This window comes from Mus musculus, chromosome 14 (assembly GCF_000001635.26).
Source record: "Mus musculus strain C57BL/6J chromosome 14, GRCm38.p6 C57BL/6J".
Taxonomy (NCBI): Eukaryota; Metazoa; Chordata; class Mammalia; order Rodentia; family Muridae; genus Mus; species Mus musculus.
This window is the reverse complement of record NC_000080.6, coordinates 24,310,269-24,323,181: the sequence shown is the minus strand read 5'-3', so window position 1 is coordinate 24,323,181 and position 12,913 is coordinate 24,310,269.

The following is a 12,913-nucleotide window of genomic DNA, read 5'->3' as shown; positions in this document are numbered from 1 at the left end:
CTTCGGCCAGGAGGAGGTCCAAATACAAGATATCTGCGCACCTTCCCTGTAAGAGAGCTTGCCAGCAGAGAGTGCTCTGAGCACTGAAACTCAGAGGAGAGAATCTGTCTCCCAGGTCTGCTGATAGCCGGTAACAGAATCACCAGAAGAACAATCTCTAAACAGAGTCAACTATAACTACTAACTCCAGAGATTACCAGATGGCGAAAGGTAAACGGAGGAATCTTACTAACAGGAACCAAGACCACTCACCATCACCAGAACCCAGCACACCCACTTCGCCCAGTCCAGGGAACCCCAACACACCTGAGAACCTAGACCTAGATTTAAAAGCATATCTCATGATGATGGTAGAGGACATCAAGAAGGACTTTAATAAATCACTTAAAGAAATACAGGAGAACACTGCTAAAGAGTTACAAGTCCTTAAAGAAAAACAGGAAAACACAATCAAACAGGTAGAAGTCCTTACAGAAAAAGAGGAAAAAACATACAAACAGGTGATGGAAATGAACAAAACCATACTAGACCTAAAAAGGGAAGTAGACACAATAAAGAAAACTCAAAGCGAGGCAACACTAGAGATAGAAACCCTAGGAAAGAAATCTGGAACCATAGATTTGAGCATCAGCAACAGAATACAAGAGATGGAAGAGAGAATCTCAGGTGCAGAAGATTCCATAGAGAACATCGGCACAACAATCAAAGAAAATGGAAAATGCAAAAAGATCCTAACTCAAAATATCCAGGAAATCCAGGACACAATAACTTCTTATTGTCTTCACCAAACGTACGGATAATAGGAGTGGATGAGAATGAAGATTTTCAACTCAAAGGTCCAGCAAACATCTTCAACAAAATTATTGAAGAAAACTTCCCAAATCTAAAGAATGAGATGCATATGAACATACAAGAAGCCTACAGAACTCCAAATAGACTGGACCAGAAAAGAAATTCCTCCCAACACATAATAATCAGAACATCAAATGCACTAAATAAAGATAGAATACTAAAAGCAGTAAGGGAAAAAGGTCAAGTAACATATAAAGGCAAGCCTATCAGAATTACACCAGATTTTTCACCAGAGACTATGAAAGCCAGAAGAGCCTGGACAGATGTTATACAGACACTAAGAGAACACAAACTGCAGCCCAGGCTACTATACCCAGCCAAACTCTCAATTATCATAGAGGGAGAAACCAAAGTATTCCACGACAAAACCAAATTCACGCATTATCTCTCCACGAATCCAGCCCTTCAAAGGATAATAACAGAAAAAAACCAATACAAGAACGGGAACAACGCCCTAGAAAAAACAAGAAGGTAATCCCTCAACAAACCTAAAAGAAGACAGCCACAAGAACAGAATGCCACCTTTAACAACTAAAATAACAGGAAGCAACAATTACTTTTCCTTAATATCTCTTAACATCAATGGTCTCAACTCGCCAATAAAAAGACATAGACTAACAAACTGGCTACACAAACAAGACCCAACATTTTGCTGCTTACAGGAAACTCATCTCAGAGAAAAAGATAGACACTACCTCAGAATGAAAGGCTGGAAAACAATTTTCCAAACAAATGGTATGAAGAAACAAGCAGGAGTAGCCATCCTAATATCTGATAAGATTGACTTCCAACCCAAAGTCATCAAAAAAGACAAGGAGGGACACTTCATTCTCATCAAAGGTAAAATCCTCCAAGAGGAACTCTCAATTCTGAATATCTATGCTCCAAATACAAGAGCAGCCACATTCACTAAAGAAACTTTAGTAAAGCTCAAAGCACACATTGCGCCTCACACAATAATAGTGGGAGACTTCAACACACCACTTTCACCAATGGACAGATCATGGAAACAGAAACTAAACAGGGACACACTGAAACTAACAGAAGTGATGAAACAAATGGATCTGACAGATATCTACAGAACATTTTATCCTAAAACAAAAGGATATACCTTCTTCTCAGCACCTCATGGTACCTTCTCCAAAATTGACCACATAATAGGTCACAAATCAGGCCTCAACAGATTCAAAAATATTGAAATTGTCCCATGTATCCTATCAGATCACCATGCACTAAGGCTGATCTTCAATAACAAAATAAATAACAGAAAGCCAACATTCACATGGAAACTGAACAACACTCTTCTCAATGATACCTTGGTCAAGGAAGGAATAAAGAAAGAAATTAAAGACTTTTTAGAGTTTAATGAAAATGAAGCCACAACGTACCCAAACCTTTGGGACACAATGAAAGCATTTCTAAGAGGGAAACTCATAGCTATGAGTGCCTTCAAGAAAAAACGGGAGAGAGCACATACTAGCAGCTTGACAACACATCTAAAAGCTCTAGAAAAAAAGGAAGCAAATTCACCCAAGAGGAGTAGACGGCAGGAAATAATCAAACTCAGGGGTGAAATCAACCAAGTGGAAACAAGAAGAACTATTCAAAGAATTAACCAAACGAGGAGTTGGTTCTTTGAGAAAATCAACAAGATAGATAAACCATTAGCTAGACTCACTAAAGGGCACAGGGACAAAATCCTAATTAGCAAAATCAGAAATGAAAAGGGAGACATAACAACAGATCCTGAAGAAATCCAAAACACCATCAGATCCTTCTACAAAAGGCTATACTCAACAAAACTGGAAAACCTGGACGAAATGGACAAATTTCTGGACAGATACCAGGTACCAAAGTTGAATCAGGATCAAGTTGACCTTCTAAACAGTCCCATATCCCCTAAAGAAATAGAAGCAGTTATTAATAGTCTCCCAGCCAAAAAAAGCCCAGGACCAGACGGGTTTAGTGCAGAGTTCTATCAGACCTTCAAAGAAGATCTAACTCCAGTTCTGCACAAACTTTTTCACAAGATAGAAGTAGAAGGTATTCTACCCAACTCATTTTATGAAGCCACTATTACTCTGATACCTAAACCACAGAAAGATCCAACAAAGATAGAGAACTTCAGACCAATTTCTCTTATGAACATCGATGCAAAAATTCTTAATAAAATTCTCGCTAACCGAATCCAAGAACACATTAAAGCAATCATCCATCCTGACCAAGTAGGTTTTATTCCAGGGATGCAGGGATGGTTTAATATACGAAAATCCATCAATGTAATCCATTATATAAACAAACTCAAAGACAAAAACCACATGATCATCTCCTTAGATGCAGAAAAAGCATTTGACAAGATCCAACACCCATTCATGATAAAAGTTCTGGAAAGATCAGGAATTCAAGGCCAATACCTAAACATGATAAAAGCAATCTACAGCAAACCAGTAGCCAACATCAAAGTAAATGGAGAGAAGCTGGAAGCAATCCCACTAAAATCAGGGACTAGACAAGGCTGCCCACTTTCTCCCTACCTTTTCAACATAGTACTTGAAGTATTAGCCAGAGCAATTCGACAACAAAAGGAGATCAAGGGGATACAAATTGGAAAAGAGGAAGTCAAAATATCACTTTTTGCAGATGATATGATAGTATATATAAGTGACCCTAAAAATTCCAACAGAGAACTCCTAAACCTGATAAACAGCTTCGGTGAAGTAGCTGGATATAAAATTAACTCAAACAAGTCAATGGCCTTTCTCTACACAAAGAATAAACAGGCTGAGAAAGAAATTAGGGAAACAACACCCTTCTCAATAGCCACAAATAATATAAAATATCTCGGCGTGACTCTAACGAAGGAAGTGAAAGATCTGTATGATAAAAACTTCAAGTCCCTGAAGAAAGAAATTAAAGAAGATCTCAGAAGATGGAAAGATCTCCCATGCTCATGGATTGGCAGGACCAACATTGTAAAAATGGCTATCTTGCCAAAAGCAATCTACAGATTCAATGCAATCCCCATTAAAATTCCAACTCAATTCTTCAACGAATTAGAAGGAGCAATTTGCAAATTCATCTGGAATAACAAAAAACCGAGGATAGCAAAAACTCTTCTCAAGGATAAAAGAACCTCTGGTGGAATCACCATGCCTGACCTAAAGCTTTACTACAGAGCAATTGTGATAAAAACTGCATGGTACTGGTATAGAGACAGACAAGTGGACCAATGGAATAGAATTGAAGACCCAGAAATGAACCCACACACCTATGGTCACTTGATCTTCGACAAGGGAGCCAAAACCATCCAGTGGAAGAAAGACAGCATTTTCAACAATTGGTGCTGGCACAACTGGTTGTTATCATGTAGAAGAATGCGAATCGATCCATACTTATCTCCTTGTACTAAGGTCAAATCTAAGTGGATCAAGGAACTTCACATAAAACCAGAGACACTGAAACTTATAGAGGAGAAAGTGGGGAAAAGCCTTGAAGATATGGGCACAGGGGAAAAATTCCTGAACAGAACAGCAATGGCTTGTGCTGTAAGATCGAGAATTGACAAATGGGACCTAATGAAACTCCAAAGTTTCTGCAAGGCAAAAGACACTGTCTATAAGACAAAAAGACCACCAACAGACTGGGAAAGGATCTTTACCTATCCTAAATCAGATAGGGGACTAATATCCAACATATATAAAGAACTCAAGAAGGTGGACCTCAGAAAATCAAATAACCCCCTTAAAAAATGGGGCTCAGAACTGAACAAAGAATTCTCACCTGAGGAATACCGAATGGCAGAGAAGCACCTGAAAAAATGTTCAACATCCTTAATCATCAGGGAAATGCAAATCAAAACAACCCTGAGATTCCACCTCACACCAGTCAGAATGGCTAAGATCAAAAATTCAGGTGACAGCAGATGCTGGCGAGGATGTGGAGAAAGAGGAACACTCCTCCATTGTTGGTGGGATTGCAGGCTTGTACAACCACTCTGGAAATCAGTCTGGCAGTTCCTCAGAAAATTGGACATAGTACTACCGGAGGATCCAGCAATACCTCTCCTGGGCATATATCCAGAAGAAGCCCCAACTGGTAAGAAGGACACATGCTCCACTATGTTCATAGCAGCCTTATTTATAATAGCCAGAAACTGGAAAGAACCCAGATGCCCCTCAACAGAGGAATGGATACAGAAAATGTGGTACATCTACACAATGGAGTACTACTCAGCTATAAAAAAGAATGAATTTATGAAATTCCTAGCCAAATGGATGGACCTGGAGAGCATCATCCTGAGTGAGGTAACACAATCACAAAGGAACTCACACAATATGTACTCACTGATAAGTGGATACTAGCCCAAAACCTAGGATACCCACGATATAAGATACAATTTCCTAAACACATGAAACTCAAGAAAAATGAAGACTGAAGTGTGGACACTATGCCCCTCCTTAGAAGTGGGAACAAAACACCCATGGAAGGAGTTACAGGAACAAAGTATGGAGCTGAGATGAAAGGATGGACCATGTAGAGACTGCCATATCCAGGGATCCACCCCATAATCAGCTTCCAAATGCTGACACCATTGCATACACTAGCAAGATTTTACTGAAAGGACCCAGATGTAGCTGTCTCTTGTGAGACTATGCCGGGGCCTAGCAAACACAGAAGTGGATGCTCACAGTCAGCTAATGGATGGATCACAGGGCTCCCAATGGAGGAGCTAGAGAAAGTACCCAAGGAGCTAAAGGGATCTTCAACCCTATAGGTGGAACAACATTATGAACTAACCAGTACCCCTGAGCTCTTGACTCTAGCTGCATATGTATCAAAAGATGGCCTAGTCGGCCATCACTGGAAAGAGAGGCCCATTGGACACGCAGACTTTGTGTGCCCCGGTACAGGGGAACGCCAGGGCCAAAGGGGGGGAGTGGGAGGGTAGGAGAGTGGGGGTGGGTGGGTAAGGGGGACTTTTGGTATAGCATTGGAAATGTAAATGAGCTAAATACCTAATTAAAAAAAAAAAAAAAAACCATCCAAGACCTAAAAAGGGAAGTAGACACAATAAAGAAAACCGAAAGTGAGGCAATGCTGGAGATAGAAACCCTAGGAAAGAAATCTGGAACCATAGATGCGAGCATCAGCAACAGAATACAAGAGATGGAAGAGAGAATCTCAGGTGCAGAAGATTCCATAGAGAACATCGGCACAACAATCAAAGAAAATACAAAACGCAAAAAGATCCTAACTCAAAACATCCAGGAAATCCAGGACACAATGAGAAGACCAAACCTACGGATAATAGGAGTAGATAAGAATGAAGATTTTCGACTCAATGGACCAACAAAATTATAGAAGAAAACTTCCCAAACCTAAAGAAAGAGATGCCCATGAACATACATGCCTACAGAACCCCAAATAGACTGGACCAGAAAAGAAATTCCTCCCAACACATAATAATCAAAACAACTAATGCACTAAATAAAGATAGAATATTAAAAGCAGTAAGGGGAAAGGGTCAAGTAACTTATAAAGGCAAGCCTATCAGAATTACACCATATTTTTCACCAGAGACTATGAAAGCAAGAAGAGCTTGGACAGATGTTACACAGACACTAAGAGAACACAAATGCCAACCCAGGATACTCTACCCAGCCAAACTTTCAATAACCTTAGACAGAGAAACAAAAGTATTCCATGACAGAACCAAATTCACACATTATCTTTCCACGAATCCAGCCCTTCAAAGGATAATAACAGAAAAAAACCAATACAAGGATGGAAACCATGTCCTACAAAAAGCAAAAAGGTCATCCCTCAACAAACCTAAAACAAGACAGCCACAAGAACAGAATGCCAACTTTAACAACAAAAATAATAGGAAGCAACAATTACTTTTCCTTAATATCTCTTAATATCAATGGACTCAACTCCCCAATAAAAAGACATAGACTAATAGACTGGCTACATAAACAGGACCCAACATTTTGCTGCTCACAGGATACCCATCTCAGGGAAAAATATAGACACTACCTCAGAATGAAAGGCTGGAAAACAATTTTCCAAGCAAATGGTCTGAAGAAACAAGCTGGAGTAGCCATTCTAATATCGAATAAAATCGACTTCCAACCCAAGGTCATCAAAAAGGACAAGGAGGGACACTTCATACTCATCAAAGGTAAAATCTTCCAAGAGGAACTCTCAATTCTGAATATCTATGCTCCAAATACAAGGACAGCCACATTCATTAAAGAAACTTTAATAAAGCTTGAAGCACACATTGAAACTCTCACAATAATAGTGGGGGACTTCAACACACCACTTTCATCAATGGACAGATCATGGAAACAGAAACTAAACAGGGACACAGTGAAACTAACAGAAGTTATAAAACAAATGGATCTAACAGATATCTACAGAACATTTTATCCTAAAACAAAAGGATATACCTTCTTCTCAGCACCTCATGGTACCTTCTCCAAAATTGACCACATAATTGGACACAAAACAAGCCTCAACAGATACAAAAATATTGAAATCATCCCATGCATCCTATCAGATCACCATGGACTAAGGCGATCTTCAATAACAAAATAAATAATAGAAAGCCAACATTCATGTGGAAACTGAACAACACTCTCCTCAATGATACATTGGTCAAGGAAGGAATAAAGAAAGAAATTAAGGACTTTTTGGAGTTTAATGAAAATGAAGCCACAACATACCCAAACTGATGGGACACAATGAAAGCATTTCTAAGAGGAAAACTCATAGCTCTGAGTGCCTCCAAAAAGAAACTAGAGAGAGCACACATTAGCAGCTTGACAACACACCTAAAAGCTTTAGAACAAAAGGAAGCAAATTCACCCAAGAGGAGTAGACGGCAGGAAATAATCAAACTCACAGGCGAAATCAACCAAGTGGAAACAAGAAGAACTATTCAAAGAATCAACCAAATGAGGAGCTGGTTCTTTGAGAAAATCAACAAGATAGACAAACCCTTACCAGACTCACTAGAGGGCACAGGGAAAGCATTCTAATTAACAAAATTAGAAATGAAAAGGGAGACATAACAACAGATCCTAAAGAAATCCAAAACACCATCAGATCCTTCTACAAACGGCTATACTCAACAAAACTGGAGAACCTGGATGAAATGGACAAGTTTCTAGACAGATACTAGGTACCAAAGTTAAATCAAGATCAGGTTAATGATCTAAACAGTCCTATATCCCCTAAAGAAATAGAAGCAGTCATTAATAGTCTCCCAACCAAAAAAAAAAAAAGCCCAGGACCAGATGGGTTTAGTGCAGAGTTCTATCAGACCTTCAAAGAAGATCTAATCCAGGTTCTTCACAAACTATTCCACAAAATAGAAGTAGAAGGTACTCTACCCAACTCATTCTATGAAGCCACAATTACTCTGATACCTAAACCACAAAAAGACCCAACAAAGATAGAGAAATTCAGACCAATTTCCCTCATGAATATCGATGCAAAAATCCTCAATAAAGTTCTCGCTAACGGAATCCAAGAACACATCAAAACAATCATCCATCCTGACCAAGTAGGTTTCATCCCAGGGATGCAGGGATGGTTTAATATACGGAAATCCATCAATGTAATCCAGTATATAAACAAACTCAAAGACAAAAACCACACAATCATCTCATTAGATGCTGAGAAAGCATTTGACAAAATCCAACACCCATTCATGATAAAAGTCTTGGAAAGATCAGGAATTCAAGGCCCATACCTAAACATGATAAAAGCAATCTACAGCAAACCAGTAGCCAACATCAAACTAAATGGAGAGAAACACAAAGCAATCCCACTAAAATCAGGGACTAGACAAGGCTGCCCACTTTCTCCCTACCTATTCAACATAGTACTTGAAGTCCTAGCCAGAGCAATTCGACAACAAAAGGAGATCAAGGGGATACAAATTGGAAAAGATGAAGTCAAAATATCACTATTTGCAGATGATATGTTAGTATATATAAGTGACCCTAAAAATTCCACCAGAGAACTCCTAAACCTGATAAACAGTTTCAGTGCAGTAGCTGGATATAAAATTATCTCAAACAAATCAATGGCCTTTCTCTACACAAAGAATAAACAGGCTGGGAAAGAAATTAGGGAAACAACACCCTTCTCAATAGTCACAAATAATATAAAATACCTTGGTGTGACTCTAACTAAGGAAGTGAAAGATCTGTATGATAAGAACTTCAAGTGTCTGAAGAAAGAATTTATAGAAGATCAGAAGATGGAAAGATCTCCCATGCTCATGGATTGGCAGGATCAATATAGTAAAAATGGCTATCTTGCCAAAAGCAATCTACAGATTCAATGTAATCCCCATCAAAATTCCAATTCAATTCTTCAACGAATTAGAAAGGGCAATCGGCAAATTCATCTGGAATAATAAAAAACCTAGAATAGCAAAAACTTTTCTCAAGGATAAAAGAACCTCTGGTGGAATCACCATGCCTGACCTAAAGCTGTACTACAGAGCAATTGTGTTAAAAACTGCATGGTACTGGTATAGCGACAGACAAGTAGACCAATGGAATAAAATTGAAGACCCAGAAATGAACCCACACACCTATGGTCACTTGATCTTTGACAAGGGAGCAAAAACCATCCAGTGGAAAAAAGACAGCATCTTCAACAAATGGTGCTGGCACACCTGGCGGTTTTCATGTAGAAGAATGCGAATTGATCCATTCCTATCTCCTTGTACTAAGGTCAAATCTAAGTGGATTAGGGACTCCACATAAAACCAGAGACACTGAAACTTATAGAGGAGAAAGTAGGGGAAACCCTCGAAGATATGGGCACAGGGGAAAAATTCCTGAATAGAACAGCAATGGCTTGTGCTGTAAGATCGAGAATTGACAAATGGGTCCTCATGAAACTGCAAAGCTTATGCAAAGCAAAAGACACCGTCAATAAGACAAAAAGGCCACCAAAAGATTGGGAAAGGATCTTTACCTATCCTAAATCAGATAGGGGACTAATATCCAATATATATAAAGAACTCAAGAAGGTGGGCTACAGAAAATCAAATAACCCTATTAAAAAATGGGGCTCAGAACTAAACAAAGAATTCTCACCTGAGGAATACCAAATGGCTGAGAAGCACCTGAAAAAATGTTCAGCATCCTTAATCATCAGAGAAATGCAAATCAAAACAACCCTGAGATTCTACCTCACACCAGTCAGAATGGCTAAGATCAAAAATTCAGGTGACAGCAGATGCTGGCGTGGATGTGGAGAAAGAGGAACACTCCTCCATTGTTGGTGGGATTGCAAGCTTGTACAACCACTCTGGAAATTAGTCTGGCAGTTCCTCAGAAAACTGGATATAGTACTACCGGAGGATCCCACAATACCTCTCCTGGGCATATATCCAGAAGATGTCCAACCAGTAAGAAGGACACATGCTCCACTATGTTCATAGCAGCCTTATTTATAATAGCCAGAAGCTGGAAAGAACCCAGATGCCCCTCAACAGAGGAATGGATACAGAAAATGTGGTACATTTATATAATGGAGTACTACTCAGCTATTAAAAAAATGAATTTATGAAATTCCTAGGCAAATGGATGGACCTGAAGGGTATCATCCTGAATGAGGTAACTCAATCACAAAGGAACTCACACAATATGTACTCACTGGTAAGTGGATATTAGCCCAGAAACTTAGGATACCCAAGATATAAGATACAATTTGCTAAACGCATGAAACTCAAGAAGAAAGAAGACCAAAGTGTGGACACTTTGCCCCTTCTTAGAATTGGGAACAAAACACCCATGGAAGGAGTTACAAAGTTTGGAGCTGTGTCAAAAGGATGGACCATCTAGAGCCTGCCATATCCAGGGTCCCATCCCATAATCAGCTTCCAAACGCTACACCATTGCATATACTAGCAAGATTTTGTTGAAAGGACCTAGATATAGCTGTCTCTTGTGAGACTATGCCGGGGCCTAGCAAACACAGAAGTGGATGCTCACAGTCAGCTAATGGATGGATCACAGGGCCCCCAATGGAGGAGCTAGAGAAAGTACCCAAGGAGCTCAAGGGATCTGCAACCCTATAGGTGGAACAACATTATGAACTAACCAGTACCCCAGAGCTCTTGACTCTAGCTGCATATGTATCAAAAGATGGCCTAGTTGGCCATCACTGGAAAGAGAGGCCCATTGGACACGCAAACTTTATATGCCCCAGTACAGGGGAAAGCCAGGGCCAAAAAGTGGTAGTGGGTGGGTAGGGGAATGGGTGGGAGGGTATGGGGGACTTTTGGGATAGCATTGGAAATGTAAATGAGGAAAATACCTAATAAAAAAGTATAAAAGGAAGAGAGAAAGAAAGAAAGAAAGAAAGAAAGAAAGAAAGAAAGAAAGAAAGAAAGAAAGAAAGAGAGAAAGAAAGGAAGGAAGAAAGAAAGGAAGGAAGAAAGAAAGAAAGAAAGTCGGTCCTAGTCAATAAACCATAAAACAACCACCTGGAAAAAACACTTCCTCAGCACACTCTGAGACCTACCATGGCAGAAGGGCAGCTTCCACTGTCCCTCTTGTGTTCCAGTCTTGCTCTCCACAGAAACATGTGGCCACTGATGCAGACTCTGTGCACCATGGCTGCTCTCCAGCTTCCTCCCAACACTGCTTAGATGAAGGTACTTTTGTTTCAAGAAGGATTCGTTATCCTACCCTATCATCAATGAATATAATCTCATCTCTTCACCAGATGTGCCTAAACTACATTTCATCCCAGATGAAAACTGAGAGATCTGCTCCAAAATTGAAAATAATTGATGCTCAACTCATAGAAAGCAGTGGCAACATCAGATGTCTGCATAAATGTCTGGCAGTCTAAGAATCCTAGCATATCTACCCCATGGACCTGTCCGGGCACATCTCCAGACACCTCTTCAGTTAGTTGGAGGTGACCAACCCAACTAAAACTACATGTGCTCATCATCTCTAACAGGGTATCTGGCTCCCTCTTCTGGCCACTAAGGGAGTTGCATGCAGAGGGACCACAGACAAGTCAGCCAATTCACCAAAAATAAAAATGTTTTTCCCTTCTTTCTCCAGCCCCACTCATTCCAGCCCTGCTTGCCCCAACGCAAAGATTGACTGACTGACTGACTGACTGACTGATTGATTGATTGATTGATTGATTATATGGAAGTACACTGTAGCGGTCTTCAGACACACCAGAAGAGGGTGTCAAATTCCACTATAGATGGTTGCGAGTCACCATGTGGTTACTGGGATATGAACTCAGGACCTCTGGAAGAACAGTCAGTGCTCTTAACCACTGAGCCATCTCTGCAGCCCTAAATAATGTTGTTGTTGTTGTTGGTTTTTTGTTTTGTTTTGTTTTGTTTTTAAGAAAACACACAAATGTATGGGTAAGGTCAACAACATCTGTAAAAAGCTACTTCACAACATGACTTGGAAGGATTATATCTGTTGTGTCATTATCACTGATGCTGATTTCAAGAAAAACTGAGGCTCATAGCTCTGTATTTCCTGATTTCTTTTATACTCCTTTGAATGTTCAGATTTCTTGAGAAACTGTAGAGCAATAAGAGTGTATTTATCAATAATTTCTTCCACAGGGTTAATAATGAATGTGTGTTATAGAGTATTATCTTTTATGGGCAGCAAAATACATGACAGCAGGGATATAGTATGGTAGTGATTATCTTACACGCGTTCGCGACCGGCCAGGAAAGAAGCAACAAACCGGAATCTTCTGCGGCAAAGCTTTATTGCTTATATCTTCAGGAGCAAGAGAGGAAGAGCGCGGCAGAGAGAGGCAGAGAGGAAGAGAGAGAGAGAGAGAAGCAGAGAGAGGGGCAGAGAGAGAGAGAGAGGCAGAGAGCAGAGGAAGAGAGCAGAGAAAAAGACGAAGAGACGAAGAAGAGAGGGAGTGCCAGGACCCCATACCCTTTTAAGGAGAATTATCCTCCATCTAGGACGTGTCACTCCCTGATTGGCTGCAGCCCATCAGCCCAGTTGTCATCATGAGAAAGGCA